At 43.1% G+C, this 16,335-nt stretch overlaps 1 protein-coding gene across 3 annotated transcripts in view; it reads right to left on the bottom strand.

The window, feature by feature from the left end:
• The window catches only part of tex2 (testis expressed 2), a 67,055-nt gene extending 51,942 nt beyond the window's left edge, over positions 1 to 15,113 (bottom strand). The window contains exons 1-2 of one of the 3 annotated variants that reach the window (XM_028818937.2): positions 14,950 to 15,113; positions 13,677 to 13,739 (exon numbers count right to left, since the gene is read on the bottom strand). The gene's annotated coding sequence lies outside the window, so the exon portion shown is untranslated. Of the gene's footprint in view, positions 1 to 13,676; positions 13,740 to 13,845; positions 14,388 to 14,484; positions 14,680 to 14,949 lie in introns of those variants that run through there. The other 2 variants (XM_028818935.2, XM_051919010.1) reach the window with 2 other exon arrangements.
• Between the last annotated feature and the right edge of the window lie 1,222 nt (positions 15,114 to 16,335).

The raw sequence follows: 16,335 nt of genomic DNA, 5'->3' as shown, positions 1-16,335 counted from the left end.
ATACTTTGTTTTGATAACCTTTTTTGAAATTGCAATGGGCACTAGAGTGGGACCCTAGCTATGCCAGGATCTTCCTTGGCTGGGTAGTTAGAGTGTATCTCATGCAACTAGGCTTTGTATCAGACCTGTACAAAAGATAGATCAACGATTGTTTTCCAGAAACCATCATTAATGATTTTACACATTTCCGCCCATCTCAGGTTTACAGTCAACATTTCCACCAAAACTCTACCATTTTTAGGTAGCAGTCTTTCTATTAGCTTTCCAGGACTTAAAACCTCTTGTCTGTAACAAAACAAATAACTCCGTTACCTTCTGTAAAGCTCCTTGCATCCCTGGCATATTAAAACTTCTACGACTTTTACAGTTTGTTAGTCTCCATTGTCGGATGTCTGTAATGATTCAGCTCCTCATTCGGAGTGCTTCAATGATAAAAGGATACCCTTCTCCTATTGTGGACAGGGCCCTCAATTAAGCCAGGAGCAGGCCTTAAAATAAATAAAAGATGTCATCTATAAACCCTTATTAGGCATATTTCAGCAGTCATTTCAGAAATGAGAAGTACCCGAGGACTGGAAAGTTGCAAACGTTACTCCAATCTTAAAGAAGGGAGACAAAATGGATTCTAGTAATTATAAACCAGGGGTGTCGAACTCCAGTCCTGGAGTGCTGCAGGTTTTCATTCTAACCATCTTCTTCATTAGTTTTTGCTGCTAATTAAGTTCTTTTGCCTTCATTTTAATTAACTTGATTCAGGCCCCTTAGTTGTTTCTTTTTCTTTAATTAGCTGCCAAACAATAATGAGACACAAAACAAGGTGCCACATGACCAGCTCACCCGTGCCCATCACACAATATCTGAAAATAAAGAAAGGTGAAGGGTCTCCGTAAGGTTGATCTCTCAGATCCTCAGAACATTTTGACAATGTTCTTATAAAAAACAGAAAATCAACAGTTATGGAAATGTCTACTGTGTGAGAATGAGAGCAGCAACAGGCCATGGAATTAAATAACGAGTTTAATTAACAGCAAGAACTGGCTTCTCATTAAACTGGTTGGAGTGAAATTAGTTGGAGTCTGAAGTCCCAATTTAGCTGGTCAACTGTTGACTTGTTTCACATTTGATTTCTGTTTGGCTGTCATTTAATGGAGAAAATAATTCAGAGCACTGAATCCTTAAAAACAGGGCTACTAAAATGAAGGGAAAAAGAAGTTAATTAGCAGTGAAAACTACTCACTGATTAGGAAAAGGGTTAGAATGAAAACCTGTAGCCATTGCGTCACTCCAGGACTAGAGTTTGACCAATTCATCTTACTTCTGTGCCACTCAAAATTATGGAGGCTATCATCCTCTTTAATAAAACCCCTGTGTGCGTCAAGTGTCCGTATGTGTGTGTCTTCTGGTGAAGTGCGCATGCGCGGGGCTCGGTGCGACACTTCAAAGGCCACCTGACGCGTCACACAAGACAGAGGGCGGGACCTATAAATTATCGCGCGGCCGATCCAATTGGCTTTCGGAAAATGAGGTAAGACCTTAAACATAAAACACGAAAAATCCAATCGGGTACTGAGACGCAGAGACCAGCTTCCCTATTGTTGTGCAAGTGTTCACTCGGAGGATGTCAGATTTGCGATTAAGATGCTTAGCTCGGTAAAGTGTCAGTCGTTGAAGGGGTTTTCCTAAATATACGAATTTTCATGATATTACAATACGATGACTTAAAAGTACATTTATTTTTGCGCACATTGCATCAATTGCTGGGGAAAATCTGCTCATTGCTCACTGTTGTGACAGAAAATTAAACGCATATTACGGACAGCAAAGCCAGTATTACTGTCAGAGAAAATTACAGGCATTTTACGGAAAAAATTTAATGAGGTAAAAGGTCCCTTGCCATTTAATATGGACTGTTCCTACTAATGTTTATGGACTACTGTTCTAGCGCCCGTTATTGTAACGGGCTTAATGTCTAGTAAGAAATAAAATTAGTAAATTACCTAAACAAAAATATTCTACACAGCAGCCAGCATGAGCTTATGGGATAAAGGTCCTGCCAAACCAATTTTTCAGATCTTTTTGAAAAAGCAACTGGAATAGTTGACAAAAAACAAAGCATACAACAATTTAGCTAGACTTTCAAAAAGCATTTGATATAGTCGTCCCACACCAAATATTAACTCTGAAACTAGATGCTGTAGGCATCAGAGATAAACTACAAAACTAAATATCTAGCTGGTTTACCAATAGGAGACAAAGAGTACAGATAAGAGGAGAATGAAGCACGTGGAGTGAAGTCGTCAATGGAGACCCTCAGGGGTCTGTCCTAGGACTGTAAGTTTTTCTGATTCATATTAATAACTCTGACTTTGGTATATTTAGTAAATTTGTCAAATTTGCAGAGGACACTAAAATTGGACGGATGGCACACACTGAGGAGGCAGCAAAAAGAATTAAAAATGATCTTGACAACATTCAGAACTGGGCGAACACTTGGAAAGTGCAGTTTAACATAGAAAATTGCTACACGTTGGCAAATGGAACATCAGTTATAAATACAAAATGGGAGATACCATCATTCAGGAAGCAACCTCTGAAAAGGAACTGGGGGTTTATGTTGACTCAACATTTTCAATCAACTAAGCAATGCACAAAAACCAATTAGAAAGGCAAATAAAACATCATAAAAAACTCTTGAATTTAAGTCAGCAGACATTATACTCAAACTATGTAATAATGCACTGATAAGACCACTTCTGCAGTACTCTGTTAAGTTCTGGTCACCATGGTACAAGAGAGACACAGCAGCACTTGGCTGCTCTCCTCTGCACAGCTTCAAGTGCATCCCAAGACGTAAGGACATGTCCAACTGTGACAAACTCTGAGAATTAAACTAGGAAAGTGCATGGGGACCTAATTCAGGGATTTAAATTCTTCAAAGGCATTGTTAAAGTAGATCCATCAAACTTCTTTCGGCCCAAGGGTGAATATCACACTTGAGAACACCAGTGGATAAGGGGAAGAGCATTTAAAACAGAAGTCAGGAAGCACTTAACACAAAGAGTTGTGGAAATCTGAAACAAACTACCAAGACATGGAGTTAAATCAGAAAGCCTGATAATCTTTAAGAAAAATATGGAGGAGGTATTGAGAAAGTTAGCTATTAGCCAAACAAACGGGTAGGATGGACTGAATGGACTCCTCGCATTTGTCATATTTGTGTTGTGACATCTAAATCCAAGTGAAACCCCAATAATGAAAGCCACATACCGCTGGTCCTCCCATTCTACCCTTTCACTCTCCTTCCCAAAGTTCAAGCTAAAGTTTCTTAATTGTGTAGGCTTTTCCTTTCACAGGAGCCTTTTTTCCCCAAACCCTCCCTTGATCTCCTTCCATCGACCTCCTAACTTATGCAAAACTACTTGTCCCACAGCTCACTTCACATAAGAGAGCAACATTCCTCACCAGGCACTGTAAGCTGTGTAACAGGAGCTGCTGGGTCTCTTGCGAATGTCACCAACAATACGCTTCTATCTGGTCCTCCTGGTAAATTCAATAAATAAAACAGACCTCTCACCAATCTAAAATTTGTATTTACTGCATTTCTTTGTATTTACTGCATTTCTTGTAGAAGTGTCCAGCCATCTACATAGATGAAACAGGGAGACAGCTAGTAGGCTGTTTCAGGGAGCACATTGGAGTCATTAAAATCAAAGAACACCTGACATACTTTATCACAGCCACACTGATCTCAAGGTATATGTTCTTTCACAGGGCTACAAAGACAAATTGAAGAAGCCAAGCTCAGTCTCACTCTGGGATCACACATTTCTCCAGGTCTCAATGAGCAACTGATGTGTCATTCTCTCCTTTCACCTCTAATAGTAGCTTTTTACACTACTCTGACCTTTTCTCCATATACCATGACTTTGTTTTTTCCATCCCCTCTTGTATGTTACTTGTTCTTTCCTTTAAAGTTGCACAGCTGACAAAGGGTGTACAGCCAAAACATTGCAACATCCTGTGGTACGGTGGGTCCATGGCTAAACAGCCACTCGGTTTTTAAAAAGCTGGCTCGATCTTCGTGCATTGGCCATGTGTGCGCTTATGCGGCTGTGGGAGGTTGGTGTGGTGATTGTGATAGAACACACCCATATATGCAGGCGTGCTCCATCTTAATTGCTTCCCTGGCTTTCCGCACCTCGCAATTGAGGTGCTGTGGCCACGGAGGCATAATGGGAGAGCTGGCATGAGAAACGAGGAAGATCAGGCAGAAAGAAAAACGAAGAAGGAGCAGAGAGGCTGTGAGAACAGCATCAGGAGGAAAACCAGGACGAGTCAGCCAGATTGTGTGTGAGAGACAGCATGGTTGATGGCCCCCCACGAAGGAGCTAAGGATCGATGCTCTAGGGGCGGATCATCCCTACAGATTATTTCTCAAGGAGTGGGGGTGATCAAGCGTGAGTCCTACCCCAGGGGTATGAGAAGAAAGAAGGCAGGACAACTGGCCAGCGTCGCTTGGAGGGAGTGAAGACGGAGGTCAGGTGGTAAGGACCACAGCTGCTAGTGTCTCCACTGGCTGAGCGAGCAATGGGAGAACCAGGAAGATGAAGATGGAGTTGGGCTGGGCTCGTCTGACAGATTATGAAGGACCCGATGGCTCTCGTTTTTAATTTGGATTTTTTAACAGTCAGTCAGTCACCTTTTTTTAGGCTTTATTTATTTATTGAAGACTGCACTGCACTTTGGTCACTGTTTGGTTTATGCTTGTAATAAAAAAAATAAATAAATAAATTTAAAAAAAAACAACTATTTCCCCTATGCACCTACCCCTTGCTTTGGGAGTGTCCTGGTTTGCTCGGCTCGTTCCTTGGTTACGTTACAGAGTGTGGTAGGTTCAAGAGGCTCCCAGGATGCAACCGGAAGCATGCAGCCAACCTACAGTGTCACAGCTCCTTTCCTTCCACACCTTTCTACTTCCTTCCCTCAGGAGCATCGCTAGCCTGACCAACCAAGCCTATAATCACCGTAGACACAGTTCTGCACTTCAGTCTGCAGGCCATACGAAAATGATGCCAACTGCCTGAATCTGAAGTACCAGTCACGACACAGTTTATAGCATGTCAGCTATAACAAACTGGATTGTGACACTTTGTTGGCTACTGTATCCCAACTGCCTTTTGTGCCAAATAACATTGTCTGACTTGAAAGCTGTGCCACATAACTCTATTGGGGTGTCTCTAGGGGTTGAATGGTTGGTGCTTGTTCTAGATTTCCCACATAGATTGGCTGCTGGTTGACAAATGGGATGTGAAATTCGAATACTGCACACTTGTAACTCACAACAATCGCACACCATTGAGGCAAAGGATTAATTGGTGACATGCATTTGTTAATCAAACAAGGAACATGCATGTGATAAATGAAGTACACCTCCTCATGGAAATTGACTTTTTGAAAATATCTGAACAGGCAAACAGTAGATATTCATGCGAGCGTTGCTTACAGATAAAGGTGATATATTTAAACAATGCCATTTTAATCATTTATTCAACAAAAAATGTCAAATGCAATGTTCTACTGGGTAAAAAGTAACTCCACCCTTGGCCACAGAAGCTGGTATTACCCCCTTTAGCAAAAATGACTGCACACCAGTCTCTAAATTCGATTCAGTGAATTGTTTTGACTATTCCTTCAGTTTCAAGAGGTTTGTGGGGTTTCTTGCATGTACTGCACGTATCAAATCCCACCACAACATTTCAATGGGATTCAAATTTGGGCTTTGACCAGGCCAGTCCATAACCTTCCATGTCTTCTTAATGAGCCACTCCTTGGTGGATTTACTAGTGTGCCTCAGATCAGCTTTGTTTTGAAAGGTCCATTTCTGGTTCAACCTTCCAACTTTTGGACAGATGGCCTCACATTGTCCTCTAGCACACAGATATGAAGCAGAATTCATAAACGGCTTGATAACTGCAAGCTGCCCAGACCCTGAGCAGGCGGAATAAGCCCAAAGTAGAACATTTCCAACACCTTCACACTTAGCATTTCAGGAGAGCAACCTCACCCTGTCTTTGAATTGTACAAAACATACTATTATTGTGGCCAAACAACTCTTTTCTTTGATTCTTCTGTCCAGACCACATTGATCCAGAAGGCCTGGTCTTTGACTTAACGTTCAATAGCAAATTGCAGGCTTGCTCCAACGTTGTTTTTGGACAGCAAAGCACCTTGATGGAGGTCAAATGTGTGTGACCTCTTTCTAATTGTGTAGATGCATGCACTTTGACTACAACTGTTGCAAGAGTTACCTGCAGATCCCACAGGGAAATTTGGGGGTACTTGGAGACTTCTTTTAGTGTCAAACAGTCAGCTCTTGACCTGAATTTGCTGGACCAGCCAGCCCTGTGCAAGTTAGCAGTCTTGAAATCTACACCATTTGGAGAGGATTCTCCATACAGTGGAATGATTGATTTCAAGTAATTTGGTGATATTTTTAAATCTCTTGCCAGACTCACAGGCATCCACAACCTTTTTTCTGAGGGCCCTAGAGAGCTATTTTGATCTTGGTATGAGGATACCACACATGTCATTTAAAAAGTGAATACCAGCCCCCCTATATCTGTGGTATAAGTAAGACAGGGGGTATCCACATACTCCCAAAGAATGTTCTAAACACTGGCACATAATCTGATTCTACTATTATGGATTGAAAGTGGTAATAAATGTAGGAGTGGATTTACTATTTCCACACGACAAATCAGAATTTTTGTTAATTTAGATAAGAATGAATAAATCATGTCAATTTTGCAAGCATATCACCTTGTAGACACAGTTTGCAAGAAGATCTAATGTTTGCCTGTTCAAATGTGATATAAAAGTCAACAATTTCCATGGGGTGCACTTATTTTCCACATGACTGTACTTTGCCAATTTCAGTCTTACAGATTGTGGTACCCGGCTGGGGTTCATGCCCGGCCGGGATGCCCAGGAGGACTGGAGGAGGGCTTGTGCCTCCTCCAGAACATGAGGGGGCGCGAAGACCTCGGAGAGGGTGCCGAATAAGAGTTCCAGGGTGCCGGAACATGAACCCCAGCCGGGATGCCCAGGAGGACCGGAGGAGGGCTTGTGCCTCCTCCAGAACACGAGTCTGCCCTGGTTGCTTTGGGGGCCATGGGTACAGAGCTTGGAAGCTCAACCCTGTAGGGGCCCGTGGTCACCGCCAGGGGGCGCCCCGATGCATTGGGAGCCCTGGACCTCAGCACTTCCACCACACCCGGAAAGAGGATTGGGGACACCCGGAGGACTTCCGGATAAACCATCAGAGCTTCCACCACATGGGGTGTGGCTACAGAAGCTCCTCAGGATGCACCTGGAGTCCATTCGGGGTGTATAAAAGGGGCCGCCTCCCTTCAGTCATTGGCAAGAGTCGGGTGGAAGAAGGACGGAGCTCAGAGGAGAGGAGTGGTGGCGGACCAGAGACTAAAAGGCATTGTGTTGTGTGGCCAAGGACTTAAAGGGTGATTGGTGCTGCGGCACTGGGTTTGTGCACTGTAAATATGAATAATAAACGTGTGTGTGTGGTGAAACCATCTTGTCTACCTGTCTGTGTCCGGGCTGTTCCTTACAAGATGTTGGTTTATTTAATAAAATGATCAGGCCCACATCTCCAGCTGGGAAATGCATTAATGCGAGGTAATGGAACATGGCACTACAATAAAGTGCCTCAGGCCTGTTGTATTGGCAGCCATCAAAAGACACCATTAGGTCACACAAGTCACTAGAAAATAATCAGATTCCAGTGACTACATACAAATGTTTATAGGGTCATTATTGTCAAGATACAGTGAATTTCTTACTTCCATAGTTCTAACCAACATGCAAGATGTCACCACCCTCTGGTGTCATGATAGACAGGTATAACCACCTTACCTCAACACATACCTGGACATTTTTGTCAACAGACAAACAGAATAAGGAGAATAATAAATATTAGAGAGTATAGTATCCCTATTGCAATTTAAGGCACTACAAAATGAGCCCTGGAATTGGATAGTGAAAATGGAACCAAAGGAATCCACACAAATTATATCTTCAGTGATTGGTGTTGAGCAACCTCAAATGAAACGGGGGGCTTTCATCAAAGTGTTCATGGCAAAGATCTGAGGGGGATAAAGGAGATAAAGCACAAAGGCTGAAACCTGACATGATCAAACAACGGTCAGGACACCAAAACCTGGCACCAAGGGGTTAAATCTATCTGATGCCATTGAAGGTCTGCCAGAACCAGGCATCAGAACACAAAGATGGCAGGATCAAGTACCAAGAAGGGAGGGAAAAAAATGCAAACATACAGCTGGGTAGGGTCAGGCGGAAGAACAAAAAGCTGCCAGGATGAGGTGCCAAGGGAAGTAATCTGCAGGATAATGAAATCTACAAGGATCATGTGACGGGGGAATTAAGCAGAACGACACAGACCTGGCTGAATAAGGAGTAAAGCAAGCAGATCATGAACGGCAACAAGAACAGACCAGGCAGGATCAAAGAAGAAGGGTTAACTAAAAGGTGCAGGACACACAGTTCTTTCCAAATCAGGCCACTAGGATCCAAACCCATTTGGCACAAAGAGGATATAAAATTATCAGGAATAAGGTTGTAGACCACATGAATAAGTATGATCAGGAATCAAACCGCAAAACACTCTAAAATGAATGTGAAGAAGATAAAACTGAAGGAAAAAGAATATCTGACTTGATTAGCTTCCAAGGAGTAACGCGGAGACAACAGATCAACAAAGTTTCAGAATCAGGTACTAATCTAGCAGGATCGAGCGATGGTGAATAAAGTCAGAGAACAAACAGATCAGTCTGAAAACAAGCAGGGCATTGTACTGCAAAATGTAAAGCTGTTGGGATAAGCAGGCTCAGGGGCCTATGTGGTAAATTTCTGGGAGAATCGGGACCAAAAAAGGAGGCCTTCATGGGTTAGGCAATAAGAAGTAACCAAGGAGAATCAAGACCAAAGGGAAAAGTACCAGGGCAAAGAAATATAAAAAGATGAGAAACCTGCATGACATAGATGTAACATTCAGTAAAAAAATGTGGTTCGAGCGTCAGACCTGGAAGGATTAAGTATTAACTAAAAATGCAAAACACAGATCTTTCTGAATCAGGTCACTTGTTAGAAACACAAATCGACTATATAATAAAACGCTACTGTCTGGGTGTGTGTTTGGGTGTGTCCAGTCCCTTTGAGCAATCCGATTGGCCAATTTGGTGACTTTCACATCAGATGCTCAGTCAAACACAAATCGAGAAAGGAAGTGCTGGGCAAAAGAGGATGACACACACACAAGGATATTGAGGCATAGGAGGAATACTGGGAGTGTTGCCAGGAAGTTTTCACAAGATTATGAATGATTCCCCCCCCCCCCCCCCCCACAGAGGTTAATGGGGGCCGGTTTACCATTAATGGTGGTCAAAAAGCAGATAACAGAAATGACAGCATCTGAGAAGCAGACTTTAAGGGAACACGATTGAGAATGAAACCGCTGGGCAAAACCGGTTGAGACACATGAAGATACCGAGGAAAAGGTGTAGGAGGGATGCCGAGAGACGATAAATGGACACTTTATTGATCCCGAGGGAAATTCAAGTACACATAAGGCAAGAGATATCAAATACTTTTAAATTTATTCAATTACCCGTCTTCGACAAGTATATAGTTAATTAATAAAACTGTTGGTCAATAAGAACTAGACTGATCAAGCCCAAAACAGCAAACCGGTCTGGATCAGATACAAAGATGATAAAACGGAGAGTGAGGTACTGTACATCTGACAAGATCAACTTTCAAGGGGTAAAGTTAAAAAGGAAAAATTAGTAAAGTTAAACCAGCAGGGTACTGAAATCTGGCAGGATCAGGCACAAAGTGTAAAAGCCAAAATGACATAGAGTTCCTGAAGAGACCTACCAGGATTAACTCTTTGAGGGCTATATATTACAGTAATTCCTCCTCCATCGCGGGGGTTGCGTTCCAGAGCCACCTGCGAAATAAGAAAATCCGCGAAGTAGAAACCATATGTTTATATGGTTATTTTTATATTGTCATGCTTGGGTCACAGATTTGCGCAGAAACACAGAAGGTTGTAGAGAGACAGGAACGTTATTCAAACACTGCAAACAAACATTTGTCTCTTTTTCAAAAGTTTAAACTGTGCTCCATGACAAGACAGATGACAGTTCTCTCTCACAATTAAAAGAATGCAAACATATCTTCCTCTTCAAAGGAGTGCGTGTCAGGAGCACAGAATGTCACATAGATAGAGAAAACAATCTCTAGCAAACAAATCAATAGGGCTGTTTGGCTTTTAAGTATGCGAAGCACCGCGGCACAAAGCTGTTGAAGGCGGCAGCTCACACCCCCTCCGTCAGGAGCAGGGAGACAGAGAGAGAGAGAGAGAGACAGAGACAGAGAAAAACAGAGTGAAAAATCAATACGTGCCCTTTAGAGCTTTTAAGTATGTGAAGCACCGTGCAGCATGTCGCTTCACTAAGCAGCTGCACAAAAGATAGCAACGTGAAGATAATCTTTCAGCATTTTTAGACGAGCGTCCGTATCGTCTAGGTGTGCGAACAGCCCCCCTGCTCAATCCCCATACGTCAGGATCAGAGAAAGTCAGCGCAAGAGAGAGAGAAAAGTAAGCAATCTAGCTTCTCAGCCATCTGCCAATAGCGTCCCTTGTATGAAATCAACTGGGCAAACCAACTGAGGAAGCATGTACCAGAAATTAAAAGACCCATTGTCCGCAGAAATCCGCGAACCAGCCCAAAATCCGCGATATATATTTAAATATGCTTACATATAAAATCCATGATGGAGTGAAGCCGCGAAAGGCGAAGCGCGATATAGCGAGGGATCATTGTATTTCCAAAAAACAGTTTCTGAAAAGCAATCATTTCACACAGAAATCAACATAAAACGTCTGTTGCCACATGCTGTGGCTGCCAGTTTGACAAGAATGTGTGGCAGGCTGTCTTTGCATGGCTGGGACATGGTCACAGTGCATTGCAATCTGGTTTCTACCTCTTATCATTGTTAAGTGGCAGTCCTCCCTGGCAAACATTGCCAGTACAACGATAACCTGGGGACCAATCAGCTGAAGCTAGAATCTCACATTTGTTTTCGATCACTAGTTTCAAAATTTGAGCTCAACAAGTCATAGTCCAGTTCAGAGAGAATAGGCAGAACGTCGTCCACGGAGTATTTTGCTTTACGCATTCGCTTGGATCTCTCGTTAGATGTCCATGCCATTTTTGCCGTTGTTTGCGCCTTGTTACTCGCACGGTCAAACCAATGAATCTAACTTTCCTTCTAGCAACGAGAGTCCAACTAAAACATAACGGTTGGTATTGTCACAGTTAACAGTGAATTACCATCGTCAACTCCTCCTTTTGACAAAAGTCGACATCAGCCCTGAAAGAGTTAAACCATAAAGATATTAACTAGGATAACAGGCTTAGAGACAAGATGATTATTTGACTTCAACGGGTAAAGGTAACAAGACTAAGGAAGAAAAAGAAAAAAAAAAAAGTTAAAACTGCAGGACACTGCAATCTGATAAAAGCGAAAGACAAGAAACAAAATTGTTAAAAATTATGCATCACTCCCCAGGACACAAGGTGACCTAACAGGATAAACCATTAATGAATAATAAGGGCAGCAACTGGACACTTTGAAAGCAAACTGAGAATTAAATTTCAAAAGTAAAATTTAAAGATGCAGATATTGAAATCTGGTAGAGGAGACACGGAGAAGAAAATTAAAAAGGACATGAAAGATCCAACAAGATCGGGCAACAATGACTTAATTAAGAGAACAAGCAGACTGTTAAACATGCTGGGCATTTGGCTCCAAGGGATATGTATTTAACAAGGCCAAGCAACCACATTTAAAGCTGAAATCTGGTAGGATCAAGCACCAAGTGTTACAACTGGCACCAATCTGTAGGCCAGGAGAAGCAAGGAGGAGAAATAGCAGGCATTAAGACTTTGAGGGCTAAAGCTTTCACAATCAGGTGCTAAATGGGTAAATAAAACTGCAGGGTGCTGAGATCCAGGAGGATCAGCTGTCAACGGGGTGTAGCAGCAGCAGAATCAAGCCTATAGAGAAGTAAGCTGCAACATATTGAAATATGAGATGATGAAGCTCTAGCAGGAATAGGCTGAAGGTAACCAGTAATTCTGGCGGGACATGCAAGTAAGCATTTTATACTGTTACATACACATGACAATTAACATGAACTTGAATACGCCAGACAAGGAGGTTTTTCTAGGAGACCGAGATCAAACATCAAAAGATTACAGCGGACAGGATCGGGCAACAAGAAGAAGCGGTAAAAAAATGCAAATATATATAGAAACTGCCAACCTGGCTGTCCAAGTGAAAAAAATCATCAATAATCTGCAGTTGCATATAAGCCTATCTCTGAGGCCTGGCTGCTAATGAACAATCACCTTCTTTCCGTGCCATTTGTTTGGTGGCAGGCAGATCACAAGCCTATCTCCAGTAAGACAGATTTATACAAAAAATGTTGCACAGGATCAGCTGCTTGCAAACATGTTGACTTGTGAGATTGTTGTGCTTTACTGCTCCTCCCTGAGCTCCACTCACTAAAGAAAAAAACAGCTTGCAGCCCAGAAATGTCTTTTACTAGAACACTCGTGAAGCAAATAAACGTGGCTGCAGATGAAACTACAGACTGGTTTATCCAGCTGCAGATGTAAGATGACCAGGGCTTAGCTACAAACTGGTCAGTTTTGGCATCACCCTCGTCTGGCCTGCTCAGTTTAGATTCAGTAAAGCATGCCGCTTCCTGGACAAAAAGACTGTTAGGAGGACACACATTCAGTAGGCTGGTTTCTCTCATGTACCACACAGATTCCATATTTGAGGTGTCATGTTGCTGTCTAGCTGGTAATTAAGAGCGGCTGTCTGATGTACTCGGGTTTCCTCTCAATGTTACACTGTGCAGGTAAGAGTGGACTCTTTCAATTTGATAGGCAGACTATCCCTCTTTGGCACCTTCTGCTTTCACCATCCATCTGGGTAAACAGGGGTCAAGATGTATTCACTTAATGGACATCCCTTTCTGGCTCAATAGATGTACTGGGATCAACACTGAGAGTTGTCTGGGCTCCAAAACTTTCCTCCCAAAAGCCAACTCTAAAGCAAAAAGGTTGCCAATGCCCAATGGAACCAGGAGCTACTTTAAGAACACTCTGTACTTTAAAAAATAAAACTCTGGTGTAACCAGTATGCAAAACAGAATCCACTAAAAGCAGTTAGGTCATTGCCACACCTTTTTGGGTGCTCCAATTTCTGCAAACTGGAGCAGCTGTTCTATGGCCCCAACAGGAGCAGATCTGATTTAGGGGAGAAAGGTGCTAACCTACTCAGACACAGAGGTGCAGGGTCATCTCTCATAGAGTCCACAATGCAGGCTGCCATAGCTGGCCTACTGCCCAATATGTCCTGATCAACAGACCAACTACTCTTCACCTTTGGGTTCTAGAAACACCTGAAAGATATCCAGAAACTGTAAACTGCTCCCCAATTCTAATGGGACTAGTCCTCTACAGATAATGATAGTGCCAAATGGCACCTTGCAATCAACTTACCTGGATAACTGCGGGCCATTCAGTGCTGCAGGATTACAGTGCCAGGAGGCTTCATTGTTCATCCTAAAAAGGAGACCAGAGGGGCGCAGTTAACATTGGGAAAAGTAGTCCTTAATCCTGCCACCAACTCCGGGATCCCGACTGGTAATTTAATGAGTCACGGACTCACTGGAGGCTTTAAAGGTGACTTGAAAAGGATGAGGATAACGAAGCAGCGGGAGCCTTCAGCACTCAATTAGTGAGGCAGCGGGGCAGCGGCTTTTATAGGGACGCGTCCTGACAGGAAGCTTACCAACAGGTCTGGTAGTTATCAAAAAAAATGGGGGCGTACCCTGACAGGTGTTGTTAAAGGCACAGCTTCTACTTAATATTACCGAAAGGCCCACCCGGGCAGGTGCATTGAAAAGTGGTCCATTCTTTCAGGGGCTCAGGCAATTTTTAAAAAGATAGGTTTCACCCGACAGGGGCTTCAGGTGGGTCTTAACAAGGAACGGGCTGAAAACAGATCTCATTCCCAGATACAACGATGACGCCCACATGTCAGGAGTTTTCAAAAACACAGGCCACCCTGACGGATACTTCTGTGGTGCGATGTCCGTTAAGGCGGATGCAGTGGCTCACAGGATTGCGCGATCCGCGGCTCCCGTCGCCTTTTTTTTCTCCCTTTCCTTCTTCTTTCAGCAGGAGCCACCCCGCCGCATCTCAGCCTCGAGCCCGCCGACTAAGCTGCTCAGCCTGCCGACGGCGCCAGCATAAAGCGTTCGGAGGAGAGGCCTCCTCTACGAGGAGGTAACGCTTTTTCTCTTACCATCTCCTGTCAGCCACCCTCGTGTCCTAGCCGGGCTGCTGTTCCGTAGGTCTTAAGATCGGCTCTGGATCCGTGGTCGACTACAGCGACGCTCCCTGTTCCCTGCCAGGCCGCCCAATCGAGCCGAGCAGAGCCAATCACAGTCATGCAACCGGGGAGAGCCGATCTAGACCGGGAAGAGCCGAAGAGAACCGACGACACGAAGAGCGAGAAACGATCGGGTGTGAGGTTGTTTGGGGACACACTAGCAAGCAGATAATTGTCAAGAATGGCGCTGCATGCACCGAAGCCGAAATAATAAATGTCAACAAGAGTCGAGGTAGCCGGATGTCGTATGTCCCAAAAGGGTAGTTTGTCTGTGGTTCAGCCCTTACGGCATGGGACACGTCATGGTTCTGCTTGGCTATATAAACGATACGTTTGTAGCAATTAGTGTCACAACTTGTTACTTAAACTATTACAAACCTGTCCTGATGACATCTTCCTTTTACCCTGCACATTTTACTTTTAGACCTTTTTGTCATAGTCGTTTCTGGATCACTTAGGAAACATCTCAGGAGGTCAAATTCAACAAACTGTGAGGAAAAATAAAACCTAGCGGAGCTGTTCAACAGTCCTGAGTGACTAAATAGAAACGCCGTTCCAAAATGTGGGCGGTAAGGTGGCGCTGCTGACTCACAATCTGCTCCGTAGTTCCGCCGTGACAGTTTGTGTGGCGTTTGTGTTTTTCGAACATTCTCCTTTTTTTCCACTTTCATCCCACCCATAACCTCCGCCTCCAACCCGTGTACAATGACTTTCCTTGTTGTTTGTGCTTTAAAAAAACGTCCTAATATGTAGAAGAAACCTAAAATCTTTAATGTAATAGTAAGCTACCTAGCAGGACGATAACGGACGAAGAAGGCCTGGACGCGTCCTCTGTTACTGTATGTATAGCCTACATTGAGAGTGCTTTTAAAATTATAACCAATTTTTATTTCACAAATATGTTACCATCTGTTCATAGTTATTCACTGTATGGAGCCACAGAACTAAATAAATAAATGTTCTTTCTGGAACCTTCATGTTAATGGGTCTTTTGGGAACCCGTATGACATCGCTCTGAAGAACCACTCTGACACCTTTGTTTTTAAGAGTGCATAGCGTGTACTCAACAATAAAAGAATTGGTGCCTGTCTTGGATCCAGTGCTGCTTTGATCGATATTAAACCTGTTAATTTGCAATAGGCGTTTATAGAAACAGGATACATGGATACAGCTACGTCAGTGGTCAAGAATATTAGATTCAAACCCTGGCCCAGTTGTTTTATGTGTGTGTAACTCATGTAGTTCTCGCCATATCTGTGTGGGCTTTCATCCCACTATTCTGGTTTTCATCCCATATTAGAGATCAGTGTCAGTTCTAAATTTGCCCTAGGTGAGTGGGTGCACCATGTGATGGACAGACACCATGCCCAGAGTTGGCTCCTACATGTTGCAAATGATGCTTCTTCAAGGATGGTTGCCAAGTCCATGGGTCCCTTTGGTCTGACAAGACATTGAGTCCCAAAAGGTGCATCCAACCTACAGAAATGTCACAGAAAAATATATTACTCAACCTCATGCAGATGTTGATTTGTAATTATAGGACATCCATCAGAATCTAATACCTTCATTATATTAGCTGAGTAGCTACAACACAACTACTTAATTTACACAACATTCATTTGGTTTGGGATTTGCATGCTTTACATAAAAAGCACTCAATTGGGGGAAAACATAGGCTTTACACACTGCACTCAGTAATAAAGCATACATATAGTAAAACACCACAATAACAAGCTCAGCAATAACAACAGTTAGCAAATAACA

The sequence above is a fragment of the Erpetoichthys calabaricus genome, chromosome 14, assembly GCF_900747795.2.
Source record: "Erpetoichthys calabaricus chromosome 14, fErpCal1.3, whole genome shotgun sequence".
NCBI classification, from domain to species: Eukaryota; Metazoa; Chordata; class Cladistia; order Polypteriformes; family Polypteridae; genus Erpetoichthys; species Erpetoichthys calabaricus.
The sequence above is the reverse complement of the archived record's forward strand: the minus strand, read 5'-3'. Positions and strand labels throughout refer to the sequence as shown.